This window comes from Sebastes umbrosus, chromosome 18 (assembly GCF_015220745.1).
Source record: "Sebastes umbrosus isolate fSebUmb1 chromosome 18, fSebUmb1.pri, whole genome shotgun sequence".
NCBI lineage: Eukaryota > Metazoa > Chordata > Actinopteri > Perciformes > Sebastidae > Sebastes > Sebastes umbrosus.
The window spans coordinates 247501-265000 of record NC_051286.1 but is presented as its reverse complement, the minus strand read 5'-3'; the positions used below and the strand labels follow the sequence as shown (position 1 = coordinate 265000).

The following is a 17500-nucleotide window of genomic DNA, read 5'->3' as shown; positions in this document are numbered from 1 at the left end:
ACGTTTATTTCACCTGCAGACTCAGACTCAGACTCAGACGGAGGATGAATGTAGTGTAGTTAGGGACGCATCGATACCAGATTAGACGTCGGCTACAGCGAGGCGATTCAATTTCTACATTATATACTGGAATATTTCAGTTGTGACCAGTTGTTGCTGCGTTATAAAGATTTACACTTCAACTGTAAGAAGATTATTTTACCAAGTTTCTGATTTATTATTTATTTATTCCATTTTATTTTAAAAGTTATGAAAGTAATGTTTAAGTGAAGCCTGATCTAGTCTCTTCCTCACAGCGAGGCAGACAGTTTATTAATGAAACTCCGGTATCGGATCGGTTACTCCGGTATCGGCCGATCCCCAAAGCTTCGGTATCTCTACCGGGACCGAAGAAACTTCGGTGTCTCTATCGGGACGGAAGAAGCTCCGGTGTCTCTATCGGGACGGAAGAAGCTTCGGTGTCTCTATCGGGACGGAAGAAGCTTCGGTGTCTCTATCGGGACGGAAGAAACTTCGGTTCTCTACCGGGACGGAAGAAGCTTCGGTGTCTCTATCGGGACGGAAGAAGCTTCGGTGTCTCTACCGGGACGGAAGAAGCTTCGGTGTCTCTACCGGGATCGAAGAAGCTTCGGTGTCTACCGGGACCGGAGAAGCTTCGGTGTCTCTACCGGGACGGAAGAAGCTTCGGTGTCTCTACCGGGACCGGAGAAGCTTCGGTGTCTCTACCGGGGACGGAGAAGCTTCGGTGTCTCTACCGGGACGGAAGAAGCTTCGGTGTCTCTACCGGACCGGAGAAGCTTCGGTGTCTCTACCGGGACCGAAGCAGCTGGATCGGTGCGTCTCTACTGTGAGTAAAGGAACCGGTCAGATGAAGCGGTTCAGACGTACGGAGCTCGTGGACATCGGGCTGTAATCTTCTACATAATCAGATATAAAACAAGGAGGGGATGTATTTTTCTAACATTTTGGACAGTTTGTAAATAAAGACTTGTTTTTCACAGCTGCTGTCAGTTCAATCAATCAATCAATCAATAATCAATCAATCACTCACTCACTCAATCAGTCAATCATCAATCAGTCAATCAATCAATCAATCAATCAATCAATCAATCAATCACTCACTCACTCACTCACTCACTCAATCAGTCAGTCAATCAATCAGTCAATCAATCAATCAATCAATCCAGTTGGAGGGTGAGAGCGACACTCGGCAGGCTGGGGAGTCTCGCATACGAGGCGGTGCGCCGCCACCGGCACTAGGTCGGCTTGGAAAGGTTCGGGGTGAAGGTGCTTCCCGGGGCCGCAGCTTTACAGCGCCCCGTCCGGACCTCGCCGCACCGTGGACAAAGGGCTCGCTGCGCCCTCTCTCCCCGCTTGGGGGGGACGGGGCCCCCTGCTCCCGGTGTGACTGTTGACCGGGGTGACTGTCCTCAGTGCGTCCCAACCGCGTGAGGTGCATGAATACGGCGGTTAATGAGGGTGCGTGAACACGGCGGTTATCCTGACATTGCGTGAATACGGTGGTAAACGTGAATTGAGTGGTTAGTGTGAGGTGCGTGTTTGTCGGTGTGAAACAAGGGAATCAAAGAAAGGATCAGCATGGTGAACAGAGATCGGTGCGTGCGTCAAATTTATCGACATACTATACTATGACTTTATTTATTAAATTTTTCGACATTTTATACAATGACTTTTTTTTTCATTACATTTTTCAACATACTATTACTATGGTTTTTTTAATGAAATTCTTTGACAAACTTTACTATGACTTTTTTTCATGAAATTTTTTCGACATTTTTATACTATGACTTTTTTTTCATTCAATTTTTCGACATTTATACTTTGACTTTTTTTATTACATTTTTCGACATTTTATACTTTGACTTTTTTTTATTACATTTTTCGACATTTTATACTATGACTTTTTTTCATGAAATATTTCGACATTTTATACTTTGACTTTTTTTTATACATTTTTCGGACATTTATACTTTGACTTTTTTTATTACATTTTTCGACATTTTATACTATGACTTTTTTTCATGAAATATTTCGACATTTTTTAATATGACTTTTTTTTCATGAAATTTTTTCGACATTTTTTACTATGACTTTTTTTTATTACATTTTTCGAAATTTTATACTTTGACTTTTTTTCATGAATTTTTCGACATTTTATACTATGACTTTTTTCCTGAAATTTTTCGACATTTTTTACTATGACTTCTTTTTCATGAAATTTTTCGACATTTTTTACTATGGCTTTTTTTTATTACATTTTTTCGAAATTTTATACTTTGACTTTTTTCATGAAATTTTTCGACATTTTATACTATGATTTTTTTTTTCATGAAATATTTCGACATTTTTTAATATGACTTTTTTTTCATGAAATTTTTCGACATTTTTTACTGACTTTTTTTTATTACATTTCTCGAAATTTTATACTTGACTTTTTTCAAGAAATTTTTCGACATTTTATACTATGACTTTTTTCATGAAATTTTTCGACATTTTTTACTATGACTTTTTTTCATGAAATTTTTCGACATTTTTTACTATGACTTTTTTTTATTACATTTTTCGAAATTTTATACTTTGACTTTTTTTCATGAATTTTTCGACATTTTATGCTATGACTTTTTTCCTGAAATTTTTCGACATTTTTTACTATGACTTTTCTTTCATGAAATTTTTCGACATTTTTTACTATGAACTTTTCTTTCATGAAATTTTTCGACATTTTTTACTATGACTTTTTTTTATTACATTTTTCGAAATTTTATACTTTGACTTTTTTCATGAAATTTTTCGACATTTTAACTATGACTTTTGTTTCATGAAATCTTTCGACATTTTATACTATGATTTTTTTTTGATTACATTTTTCGACATTTTTTACTATGACTTTTTTATCATTAAATTTTTCGACATTTTATACTATGATTTTTTTTTCATGAAATTTTTCGACATTTTTGACTATGACTTTTTTATCATTAAATTTTTTGACATTTTATACTATGACTTTTTTTTCATGAAATTTTTGACATTTTTTACTATGACTTTTTTCATGAAATTCTTTGACAAACTATAATATGATTTTATTTTATGAAATTTTTCGATATTTATACTATGACCTTTTTTCATTAATTTTTCGACATTTTTTACTGATTTTTTCATTACATTTCGAAATACTATACTATGACTTTTTTTTCATTACATTTTTCGACAATTTATACTATGACTTTTTTTTCATTAAATTTTTCGACATTTTATACTATGACTTTTTTTTCATTAAATCTTTCGACATTTTATACTATGACTTTTTTTTCATGAACTTTTCGACATTTTTTACTTTGACTTTTTTTCATGAAATTTTTCGACATTTTATACTGACTTTTTTCATGAAATTTTTCGACATTTTTATACAATGACTTTTTTTCATGAAATTTTTCGACATTTTTTACTAGACTTTTTTTGATTACATTTTTTCGACATTTTATACTTGACTTTTTTTCATTAAATTTTTCGACAATTTTTACTTTGACTTTTTTTCATGAAATTTTTCGACATTTTTTACTTTGACTTTTTTTTCATGAATTTTTCGACATTTTATACTTTGACTTTTTTTCATTACATTTTTCAACATTTTTTACTTTGACTTTTTTTTTCATGAAATTTTTCGACATTTTATACTTTGACTTTTTTTCATTACATTTTTCAACATACTATACTATGACTTTTTTAATGAAATTCTTTGACAAACTTTTACTATGACTTTTTTATCATGAAATTTTTCGACATTTTTACTGACTTTTTTATCATTAAATTTTTCGACATTTTATACTATGACTTTTTTTCATGAAATCTTTCGACACTTTATACTACGACTTTTTTTTCATGAAATTTTTCAACATTTTATACTATGACTTTTTTTCATGAAATTTTTCGACATTTTATACTATGACTTTTTTTCATGAACTTTTCGACATTTTTTACTTTGACTTTTTTTTCATGAAATTTTTCGAATTTTATACTATGACTTTTTTTCATGAATTTTTCGACATTTTTATACTATGACTTTTTTTCATGAAATTTTTCGACATTTTTTACTATGACTTTTTTTTATTACATTTTTCGACATTTTATACTTTGACTTTTTTCATTAAATTTTTCGACAATTTTTACTTTGACTTTTTTTTCATGAAATTTTTCGACATTTTTTACTTTGACTTTTTTTCATGAAATTTTTCGACATTTATACTATGACTTTTTTTCATTAAATTTTTCGACATTTTATACTTGACTTTTTTTCATTACATTTTTCAACATTTTTACTTTGACTTTTTTTTCATGAAATTTTTCGACATTTTATACTTTGACTTTTTTTTCATTACATTTTTCAACATACTATACTATGACTTTTTTAATGAAATTCTTTGACAAACTTTACTATGACTTTTTTATCATGAAATTTTTCGACATTTTTTTACTATGACTTTTTTATCATTAAATTTTTCGACATTTTATACTATGACTTTTTTTTCATGAAATCTTTCGACACTTTATACTACGACTTTTTTTCATGAAATTTTTCAACATTTATATACTATGACTTTTTTCATGAATGTTTTGATTTTTTACTTTGACTTTTTTTTCATGAAATTTTTCAACATTTTATACTATGACTTTTTTTCATGAAATTTTTCGACATTTTATACTATGACTTTTTTTAATGAAATTTTTCACATTTTATACTATGACTTTTTTTCATGAAATTTTTCGACATTTTTTTACTATGACTTTTTTTCATTAATTTTTCGACATACTTTACTATGACCTATTTCAAGACTTATTCGACATTTTATACTATGACTTTTTTTCATTCAATCTTTCGACATTTTATACTATGACTTTTTTTTATTACATTTTTCGACATTTTATACTATGACTTTTTTTCATGAAATTTTTCGACATTTTTTACTTTGACTTTTTTTTCATGAAATCTTTCGACATTTATTCTATGACTTTTTTTCATGAAATTTTTCGATTTTTATACTTTGACTTTTTTTTATTACATTTTTCGATATTTTATATTATGACTTTTTTTCATGAGATTTTCGTCATTTTTTACTTTGACTTTTTTTTTCATGAAATCTTTCGACACTTTATACTACGACTTTTTTTTCATGAAATTTTTCAACATTTATACTATGACTTTTTTTCATGAAATTTTTTGACATTTTTTACTTTGACTTTTTTTTTCATGAAATTTTTCAACATTTTATACTATGACTTTTTTTTCATGAAATTTTTCGACATTTTTTACTTTGACTTTTTTTTCATGAAATCTTTCGACACTTTATACTTTGACTTTTTTTTCATTAAACTTTTCGACATTTTTACTATGACTTTTTTTTTCATGAAATTTTTCGAGATTTTATACTATGACTTTTTTATTACATTTTTCGACATTTTATACTATGACTTTTTTTTCATGACATTTTTCGACATTTTATACTTTGACGTTTTTTCATGAAATTTTTCGACATTTTATACTTTGACTTTTTTTTATTACATTTTTCGACATTTTATTCTATGACTTTTTTTCATGAAATTTTTTGACATTTTTTACTTTGACTTTTTTTTCATGAAATCTTTCGAATTTATACTACGACTTTTTTTCATGAAATTTTTCGACATTTTTTACTATGACTTTTTTTTCATGAAATTTTTCGACATTTTATACTTTGACTTTTTTTATTACATTTCTCAACATTTTATACTATGACTTTTTTCATGAAATCTTTCGACATTTTTTACTTTGACTTTTTTTCATGAAATCTTTCGACACTTTATACTACGACTTTTTTTTCATGAAATTTTTGACATTTTTTACTTTGACTTTTTTTTCATGAAATTTTTCAACATTTTATACTATGACTTTTTTCATGAAATTTTTCGACATTTTATACTATGACTTTTTTTCATGAAATTTTTCAACATTTTATACTATGACTTTTTTTCATGAAATTTTTCGACATTTTATACTATGACTTTTTTTCATGAAATGTTTCAACATTTTATACTATGACTTTTTTTTTCATGAAATTTTTCGACATTTTTTACTATGACTTTTTTTCATTAAATTTTTCGACATACTTACTATGACCTATTTTCAAGACATTATTCGACATTTTATACTATGACTTTTTTTTCATTCAATCTTTCGACATTTTAATACTATGACTTTTTTCATTAAATTTTTCGACATATTTACTATGACCTATTTTCAAGACATTATTCGACATAAATATACTATGACTTTTTTTATGAAATTCTTTGACATACTACAATATGACTTTTTTTCATGACATTATTCGACATTTTATACTATGATTTTTTTTTCATTACATTATTCGACATACTATACTCTGACTTTTTTTTCATTAATTTTTCGACATACTTTACTATGACTTTTTTATGAAATTCTTTGACATACAATAATATGACTTTTTTTCATGAAATTTTTCGACATTTATACTATGACTTTTTTTTCATGAAATTTTTCGACATTTTATACTTTGACTTTTTTTATTACATTTTTCGACATTTTATACTTTGACTTTTTTTTATTACATTTTTCGACATTTTATACTATGACTTTTTTCCATGAAATATTTCGACATTTTATACTTTGACTTTTTTTTATTACATTTTTCGACATTTTATACTTTGACTTTTTTTTATTACATTTTTCGACATTTTATACTATGACTTTTTTTCATGAAATATTTCGACATTTTTTAATATGACTTTTTTTTCATGAAATTTTTCGACATTTTTACTATGACTTTTTTTTATTACATTTTCGAAATTTTATACTTTGACTTTTTCATGAAATTTTTCGACATTTTATACTATGACTTTTTTCCTGAAATTTTTCGACATTTTTTACTATGACTTCTTTTTCATGAAATTTTTCGACATTTTTTAATATGACTTTTTTTTATTTACATTTTTCGAAATTTTATACTTTGACTTTTTTCATGAAATTTTTCGACATTTTATACTAGACTTTTGTTTCATGAAATCTTTCGACATTTTATACTATGATTTTTTTTGATTACATTTTTCGACATTTTTTTTACTATGACTTTTTTATCATTAAATTTTTCGACATTTTATACTATGATTTTTTTTTCATGAAATATTCGACATTTTTTAATATGACTTTTTTTTCATGAAATTTTTCGACATTTTTTACTGACTTTTTTATTACATTTCTCGAAATTTATACTTTGACTTTTTTCAAGAAATTTTTCGACATTTTATACTATGACTTTTTCATGAAATTTTTCGACATTTTTTACTATGACTTTTTTTCATGAAAACTTTTCGACATTTTTTACTATGACTTTTTTATTACATTTTCCGAAATTTTATACTTTGACTTTTTTCATGAAATTTTCGACATTTTATGCTATGACTTTTTCCTGAAATTTTCGACATTTTTACTATACTTTTCTTTCATGAAATTTTTCGGACATTTTTTACTATGACTTTTCTTTCATGAAATTTTTCGACATTTTTTACTATGACTTTTTTTATTTACATTTTTTCGAAATTTTATACTTTGACTTTTTTCATGAAATTTTCGACATTTTATACTATGACTTTTGTGTTCATGAAATCTTTCGACATTTTATACTATGATTTTTTTTGATTACATTTTCGACATTTTTTACTATGACTTTTTTATCATTAAATTTTCGACATTTTATACTATGATTTTTTTTTCATGAAATTTTTCGACATTTTTGACTCATGACTTTTTTAGGCATTAAATTTTTTGACATTTTATACTAGACTTTTTTTTCATGAAATTTTCGACATTTTTACTAGACTTTTTCATGAAATTCTTTGACAAACTATAATATGATTTTATTTTATGAAATTTTTCGATATTTTATACTATGACCTTTTTTCATTAAATTTTTCGACATTTTTTACTGACTTTTTCATTACATTTTTCGAAATACTATACTATGACTTTTTTTTCATTACATTTTTCGACAATTATACTATGATTTTTTTTCATTAAATTTTTCGGACATTTTATACTATGACTTTTTTTCATTAAATCTTTCGACATTTTATACTATGACTTTTTTTCATGAACTTTTCGACATTTTTTACTTTGACTTTTTTTTCATGAAATTTTTCGACATTTAACTGACTTTTTTCATGAAATTTTCGACATTTTTATACATGACTTTTTTCATGAAATTTTCGACATTTTTTACTATGACTTTTTTTGATTACATTTTTCGACATTTTATACTTTGACTTTTTTTCATTAAATTTTTCGACAATTTTTACTTTGACTTTTTTTTCATGAAATTTTTCGACATTTTTACTTTGACTTTTTTTTCATGAAATTTTTCGACATTTTATACTTTGACTTTTTTTCATTACATTTTTCAACATTTTTTACTTTGACTTTTTTTCATGAAATTTTTCGACATTTTATACTTTGACTTTTTGTCATTACATTTTTCAACATAACTATACTATGACTTTTTTAATGAAATTCTTGACAAACTTTACTATGACTTTTTTATCATGAAATTTTTCGACATTTTTACTGACTTTTTTATCATTAAATTTTTCGACATTTTATACTATGACTTTTTTTTCATGAAATCTTTCGACACTTTATACTACGACTTTTTTTTCATGAAATTTTTCAACATTTATACTATGACTTTTTTTCATGAAATTTTCGACATTTTATACTATGACTTTTTTTCATGAACTTTTCGACTTTTTTACTTTGACTTTTTTTTCATGAAATTTTCGACATTTTATACTATGACTTTTTTTCATGAAATTTTTCGACATTTTATACTATGACTTTTTTCATGAAATTTTTCGACATTTTTTACTATGACTTTTTTTATTACATTTTTCGACATTTTATACTTTGACTTTTTTTCATTAAATTTTTCGACAATTTTTACTTTGGACTTTTTTTTCATGAAATTTTTCGACATTTTTACTTTGACTTTTTTTTCATGAAATTTTTCGACATTTTATACTATGACTTTTTTTCATTAAATTTTCGACATTTTATACTTTGACTTTTTTCATTACATTTTTCAAACATTTTTACTTTGACTTTTTTTCATGAAATTTTTCGACATTTATACTTTGACTTTTTTTCATTACATTTTTCAAAATACTATACTATGATTTTTTAATGAAATTCTTGACAAACTTTACTATGACTTTTTTTATCATGAAATTTTAGGACATTTTTACTATGACTTTTTACATTAAATTTTCGACATTTTATACTATGACTTTTTTTCATGAAATCTTTCGACACTTTATACTACGACTTTTTTTTCATGAAATTTTTAAACATTTTATACTATGACTTTTTTTCATGAAATGTTTTGACATTTTTATACTTTGACTTTTTTTCATGAAATTTTTCAACATTTTATACTATGACTTTTTTTCATGAAATTTTCGACATTTATACTATGACTTTTTTAAGAAATTTTCAAATTTATACTATGACTTTTTTTTCATGAAATTTTTCGACATTTTTTACTATGACTTTTTCATTAAATTTTCGACATACTTTACTATGACCTATTTTCAAGACATTATTCGACATTTTATACTATGACTTTTTTTTCATTCAATCTTTCGACATTTTATACTATGACTTTTTTTTATTACATTTTTCGACATTTTATACTATGACTTTTTTTCATGAAATTTTCGACATTTTTACTTTGACTTTTTTTTCATGAAATCTTTCGACATTTTATTCTATGACTTTTTTTCATGAAATTTTTCGATATCTTATACTTTGACTTTTTTTTATTACATTTTCGCGTATTTTATATTATGACTTTTTTTCATGAGATTTTTCGTCATTTTTTACTTTGACTTTTTTTTCAGGAAATCTTTCGACACTTTATACTACGACTTTTTTTTCATGAAATTTTCAACATTTTTATACTATGACTTTTTTCATGAAATTTTTTGACATTTTTACTTTGACTTTTTTTCATGAAATTTTTTCAACATTTTATACTATGACTTTTTTCATGAAATTTTTCGACATTTTTTACTTTGACTTTTTTTTCATGAAATTTCGACACTTTAACTTTGACTTTTTTCATAAACTTTTCGACATTTTTTACTATGACTTTTTTTTCATGAAATTTTCGAGATTCGAGATTTTATACTATGACTTTTTTTATTACATTTTTCGAATTTTATACTATGACTTTTTTTCATGACATTTTTCGACATTTTATACTTTGACGTTTTTTCATGAAATTTTCGACATTTTATACTTGACTTTTTTTTATTACATTTTTCGACATTTTATTCTATGACTTTTTTTCATGAAATTTTTTGACATTTTTTACTTTGACTTTTTTTTCATGAAATCTTTCGACATTTTATACTACGACTTTTTTTTCATGAAATTTTTCGACATTTTTTACTATGACTTTTTTTCATGAAATTTTTCGACATTTATACCTTTGACTTTTTTTATTACATTTCTCAACATTTTTTATACTATGACTTTTTTCATGAAATTTTTCGACATTTTTACTTGACTTTTTTTTCATGAAATCTTCGACACTTTATACTACGACTTTTTTTTCATGAAATTTTTTGACATTTTTTACTTTGACTTTTTTTTCATGAAATTTTTCAACATTTTATACTATGACTTTTTTTCATGAAATTTTTCGACATTTTATTTACTATGACTTTTTTTTCATGAAATGTTTCAACATTTTATACTATGACTTTTTTTTCATGAAATTTTTCGACATTTTTTACTATGACTTTTGTCATTAAATTTTTCGGACATCCTTTACTATGACCTATTTTCAAGAACATTATTCGACATTTTATACTATGACTTTTTTTTCATTCAATCTTTCGACATTTTATACTATGACTTTTTTTAATTAAATTTTTCGACATATTTTACTATGACTATTTTCAAGACATTATTCGACATAATATACTATGACTTTTTTATGAAAATTCTTTGACATACTACAATATGACTTTTTTTCAGACATTATTTCGACATTTTATACTATGATTTTTTTTCATTACATTATTCGACATACTATACTCTGACTTTTTTTCATTAATTTTCGACATACTTTACTATGACTTTTTTATGAATTCTTTGAATACAATTAATATGACTTTTTTTCATGAAATTTTCGACATAATTTTATACTATGACTTTTTTTTCATGAAATTTTTCGACATTTTATACTTTGACTTTTTTTTATACATTTTTCGACATTTTATACTTTGACTTTTTTTTATTACATTTTTCGACATTTTATACTATGACTTTTTTTCATGAAATATTTCGACATTTTATACTTTGACTTTTTTTTATTACATTTTTCGACATTTTATACTTTGACTTTTTTTTATTACATTTTTCGACATTTTATACTATGACTTTTTTTCATGAAATATTTCGACATTTTTTAATATGACTTTTTTTTCATGAAATTTTTCGACATTTTTTTACTATGACTTTTTTTTATTACATTTTTCGAAATTTTATACTTTGACTTTTTTTCATGAAATTTTTCGACATTTTATACTATGACTTTTTTCCTGAAAATTTTTCGACATTTTTTACTATGACTTCTTTTTCATGAAATTTTTCGACATTTTTTACTATGACTTTTTTTTATTACATTTTTCGAAATTTTATACTTTGACTTTTTTCATGAAATTTTCGACATTTTATACTATGACTTTTGTTTCATGAAATCTTTCGACATTTTATACTATGATTTTTTTTTGATTACATTTTTCGACATTTTTTACTATGACTTTTTTATCATTAAATTTTTCGACATTTTATACTATGATTTTTTTTTCATGAAATATTTCGACATTTTTTAATATGACTTTTTTTTCATGAAATTTTCGACATTTTTACTGACTTTTTTTATTACATTTCTCGAAATTTTTATACTTTGACTTTTTTCAAGAAATTTTTCGACATTTTATACTATGACTTTTTTCATGAAATTTTTCGACATTTTTTACTATGACTTTTTTTTCATGAAACTTTCGACATTTTTTACTATGACTTTTTTTTATTACATTTTTCGAAATTTTATACTTTGACTTTTTTCATGAAATTTTTCGACATTTATGCTATGACTTTTTTCCTGAAATTTTCGACATTTTTACTATGACTTTTCTTTCATGAAATTTTTCGACATTTTTTACTATGACTTTCTTTCATGAAATTTTTCGACATTTTTTTACTATGACTTTTTTTATTACATTTTTCGAAATTTTATACTTTGACTTTTTTCATGAAATTTTTCGACATTTTATACTATGACTTTTGTTTCATGAAATCTTTCGACATTTTATACTATGATTTTTTTTTGATTACATTCTTCGACATTTTTTACTATGACTTTTTTATCATTAAATTTTTCGACATTTTATACTATGATTTTTTTTCATGAAATTTTTCGACATTTTTGACTATGACTTTTTTATCATTAAATTTTTGACATTTATACTATGACTTTTTTTCATGAAATTTTTCGACATTTTTTACTATGACTTTTTCATGAAATTCTTTGACAAACTATAATATGATTTTATTTTATGAAATTTTTCGATATTTTATACTATGACCTTTTTTTCATTAAATTTTTCGACATTTTTTACTGACTTTTTTCATTACATTTTTCGAAATACTATACTATGACTTTTTTTTCATTACATTTTTCGACAATTTATACTATGACTTTTTTTTCATTAAATTTTTCGACATTTTATACTATGACTTTTTTTTCATTAAATCTTTCGACATTTTATACTATGACTTTTTTTCATGAACTTTTCGACATTTTTTACTTTGACTTTTTTTCATGAAATTTTTCGACATTTTATACTGACTTTTTTTCATGAAATTTTTCGACATTTTTATACAATGACTTTTTTTCATGAAATTTTTCGACATTTTTTACTATGACTTTTTTTGATTACATTTTTCGACATTTTATACTTGACTTTTTTTCATTAAATTTTTCGACAATTTTTACTTTGACTTTTTTTTCATGAAATTTTTCGACATTTTTTACTTTGACTTTTTTTTCATGAAATTTTTCGACATTTTATACTTGACTTTTTTTCATTACATTTTTCAACATTTTTACTTTGACTTTTTTTTCATGAAATTTTTCGACATTTTATACTTTGACTTTTTTCATTACATTTTTCAACATACTATACTATGACTTTTTTAATGAAATTCTTGACAAACTTTACTATGACTTTTTTATCATGAAATTTTCGACATTTTTTACTGACTTTTTTATCATTAAATTTTCGACATTTTATACTATGACTTTTTTTTCATGAAATCTTTCGACACTTTATACTACGACTTTTTTTTCATGAAATTTTTCAACATTTTATACTATGACTTTTTTTCATGAAATTTTTCGACATTTTATACTATGACTTTTTTTCATGAACTTTTCGACATTTTTACTTTGACTTTTTTTTCATGAAATTTTTCGACATTTTATACTATGACTTTTTTTCATGAAATTTTTCGACATTTTTATACTATGACTTTTTTCATGAAATTTTTCGACATTTTTTACTATGACTTTTTTTTATTACATTTTTCGACATTTTATACTTTGACTTTTTTTCATTAAATTTTTCGACAATTTTTACTTTGACTTTTTTTTCATGAAATTTTTCGACATTTTTACTTTGACTTTTTTTTCATGAAATTTTTCGACATTTTATACTATGACTTTTTTTCATTAAATTTTCGACATTTTATACTTTGACTTTTTTTCATTACATTTTTCAACATTTTTTACTTTGACTTTTTTTTCATGAAATTTTTCGACATTTTTATACTTGACTTTTTTTCATTACATTTTTCAACATACTATACTATGACTTTTTTAATGAAATTCTTTGACAAACTTTACTATGACTTTTTTATCATGAAATTTTTCGACATTTTTTACTATGACTTTTTTATCATTAAATTTTTCGACATTTTATACTATGACTTTTTTTTTTCATGAAATCTTTCGACACTTATACTACGACTTTTTTTTCATGAAATTTTTCAACATTTTATACTATGACTTTTTTTCATGAAATGTTTTGACATTTTTTTTACTTTGGACTTTTTTTTCATGAAATTTTTCAACATTTTATACTATGACTTTTTTTTTCATGAAATTTTTCGACATTTTATACTATGACTTTTTTTTAATGAAATTTTTCAACATTTTATACTATGACTTTTTTTTCATGAAATTTTTCAGACATTTTTTACTATGACTTTTTTTCATTAAATTTTTCGACATACTTTACTATGACCTATTTTCAAGACATTATTCGACATTTTATACTATGACTTTTTTTTCATTCAATCTTTCGACATCTTTATACTATGACTTTTTTTTTTATACATTTTTTCGACATTTTATACTATGACTTTTTTTCATGAAATTTTTCGACATTTTTTACTTTGACTTTTTTTTCATGAAATCTTTCGACAATTTTATTCTATGACTTTTTTCATGAAATTTTTCGATACTTTTATACTTTGACTTTTTTTTATTACATTTTTCGATATTTTCATATTATGACTTTTTTTTTCATGAGATTTTTCGTCATTTTTTACTTTGACTTTTTTTTTCATGAAATCTTTCGACACTTTATACTACGACTTTTTTTTCATGAAATTTTTCAACATTTTATACTATGACTTTTTTTCATGAAATTTTTTGACATTTTTTTACTTTGACTTTTTTTTCATGAAATTTTTCAACATTTTATACTATGACTTTTTTTTCATGAAATTTTTCGACATTTTTTTACTTTGACTTTTTTTTTCATGAAATCTTTCGACACTTTATACTTTGACTTTTTTTTCATTAAACTTTTCGACATTTTTTTACTATGACTTTTTTTTCATGAAATTTTTCGAGATTTTATACTATGACTTTTTTTATACATTTTTTCGACATTTTATACTATGACTTTTTTTTTCATGACATTTTTCGACATTTTATACTTTGACGTTTTTTCATGAAATTTTTCGACATTTTATACTTTGACTTTTTTTTTATTACATTTTTCGACATTTTATTCTATGACTTTTTTTTCATGAAATTTTTTGACATTTTTTACTTTGACTTTTTTTTCATGAAATCTTTCGACATTTTATACTACGACTTTTTTTTTCATGAAATTTTTCGACATTTTTTACTATGACTTTTTTTTCATGAAATTTTTCGACATTTTATACTTTGACTTTTTTTATTACATTTCTCAACATTTTATACTATGACTTTTTTTTCATGAAATTTTTCGACATTTTTACTTTGACTTTTTTTTCATGAAATCTTTCGACACTTTATACTACGACTTTTTTTTCATGAAATTTTTTGACATTTTTTACTTTGACTTTTTTTTCATGAAATTTTTCAACATTTTATTACTATGACTTTTTTTCATGAAATTTTTCGACATTTTATACTATGACTTTTTTTTTCATGAAATTTTTCAACATTTTATACTATGACTTTTTTTTCATGAAATTTTTCGACATTTTATACTATGACTTTTTTTTCATGAAATGTTTCAACATTTTATACTATGACTTTTTTTTCATGAAATTTTTTCGACATTTTTTACTATGACTTTTTTTCATTAAAATTTTTCGACATACTTTACTATGACCTATTTCAAGACATTATTCGACATTTTATACTATGACTTTTTTTTCATTCAATCTTTCGACATTTTATACTATGACTTTTTTTCATTAAATTTTTCGACATATTTTACTATGACCTATTTTCAAGACATTATTCGACATAATATACTATGACTTTTTTTATGAAATTCTTTGACATACTACAATATGACTTTTTTTCATGACATTATTCGACATTTTATACTATGATTTTTTTTTTCATTACAATTATTCGACATACTATACTCTGACTTTTTTTTCATTAAATTTTTCGGACATACTTTACTATGACTTTTTTATGAAATTCTTTGACATACAATAATATGACTTTTTTTTCATGAAATTTTTCGACATTTTATACTATGACTTTTTTTCATGAAATTTTTCGACATTTATACTTTGACTTTTTTTATTACATTTTTCGACATTTTATACTATGACTTTTTTTTCATGAAATTTTTCGACATTTTTTACTTTGACTTTTTTTTCATGAAATCTTTCGACACTTTATACTACGACTTTTTTTTCATGAAATTTTTCAACATTTTATACAATGACTTTTTTTTCATGAAATTTTTTGACATTTTTTACTTTGACTTTTTTTTCATGAAATTTTTCAACATTTTTATACTATGACTTTTTTTCATGAAATTTTTCGACATTTTATACTATGACTTTTTTTTCATGAAATTTTTCAACATTTTATTACTATGACTTTTTTTTCATGAAATTTTTCGACATTTTATACTATGACTTTTTTTTCATGAAATTTTTTCGACATTTTATACTATGACTTTTTTTTCATGAAATTTTTCGACATTTTATACTTTGACTTTTTTTCATGAAATTTTCGACATTTTATACTATGACTTTTTTTTCATTAAATTTTTCGACATTTTATACTATGACTTTTTTTTCATGAAATTTTCAAATTTTATACAATGACTTTTTTTTCATGAAATTTTTCGACATTTTATACTATGACTTTTTTTTCATGAAATTTTTTCGACATTTTATACTATGACTTTTTTTTCATGAAATTTTTCGACATTTTATACTATGACTTTTTTTTCATGAAATTTTTCGACATTTTATACTATGACTTTTTTTTTCATGAAATTTTTCGACATTTTATACTTTGACTTTTTTTTTATTACATTTTTCGACATTTTATACTATGACTTTTTTTTCATGAAATCTTTCGACATTTTATACTACGACTTTTTTTTTCATGAAATTTTTCGACATTTTATACTTTGACTTTTTTTTATTACATTTTTCGACATTTTTTACTATGACTTTTTTTCATGAAATTTTTCGACATTTTTTACTTTGACTTTTTTTTTCATGAAATCTTTCGACACTTATACTACGACTTTTTTTCATGAAATTTTTCAACATTTTTTACTTTGACTTTTTTTTTCATGAAATTTTTCAACATTTTATACTATGACTTTTTTTCATGAAATTTTTCGACATTTTATACTATGACTTTTTTTTCATGAAATTTTTCGACATTTTTTTACTATGACTTTTTTTCATTAAATTTTTCGACATACTTTACTATGACCTATTTTCAAGACATTATTCGGACATTTTATACTATGACTTTTTTTTCATTCAATCTTTCGACATTTTATACTATGACTTTTTTTTATT

The 17500-nt window shown here is 23.6% G+C and overlaps 1 protein-coding gene across 1 annotated transcript in view; it reads left to right on the top strand.

The window, feature by feature from the left end:
- The window catches only part of angel2 (angel homolog 2 (Drosophila)), a 6455-nt gene extending 6267 nt beyond the window's left edge, over positions 1-188 (top strand). Inside the window, 1 exon segment of the mRNA XM_037750364.1 lies at positions 1-188. This exon segment is cut by the window's left edge and continues 995 nt beyond it. The gene's annotated coding sequence lies outside the window, so the exon portion shown is untranslated.
- The last annotated feature ends 17312 nt before the right edge of the window (positions 189-17500 follow it).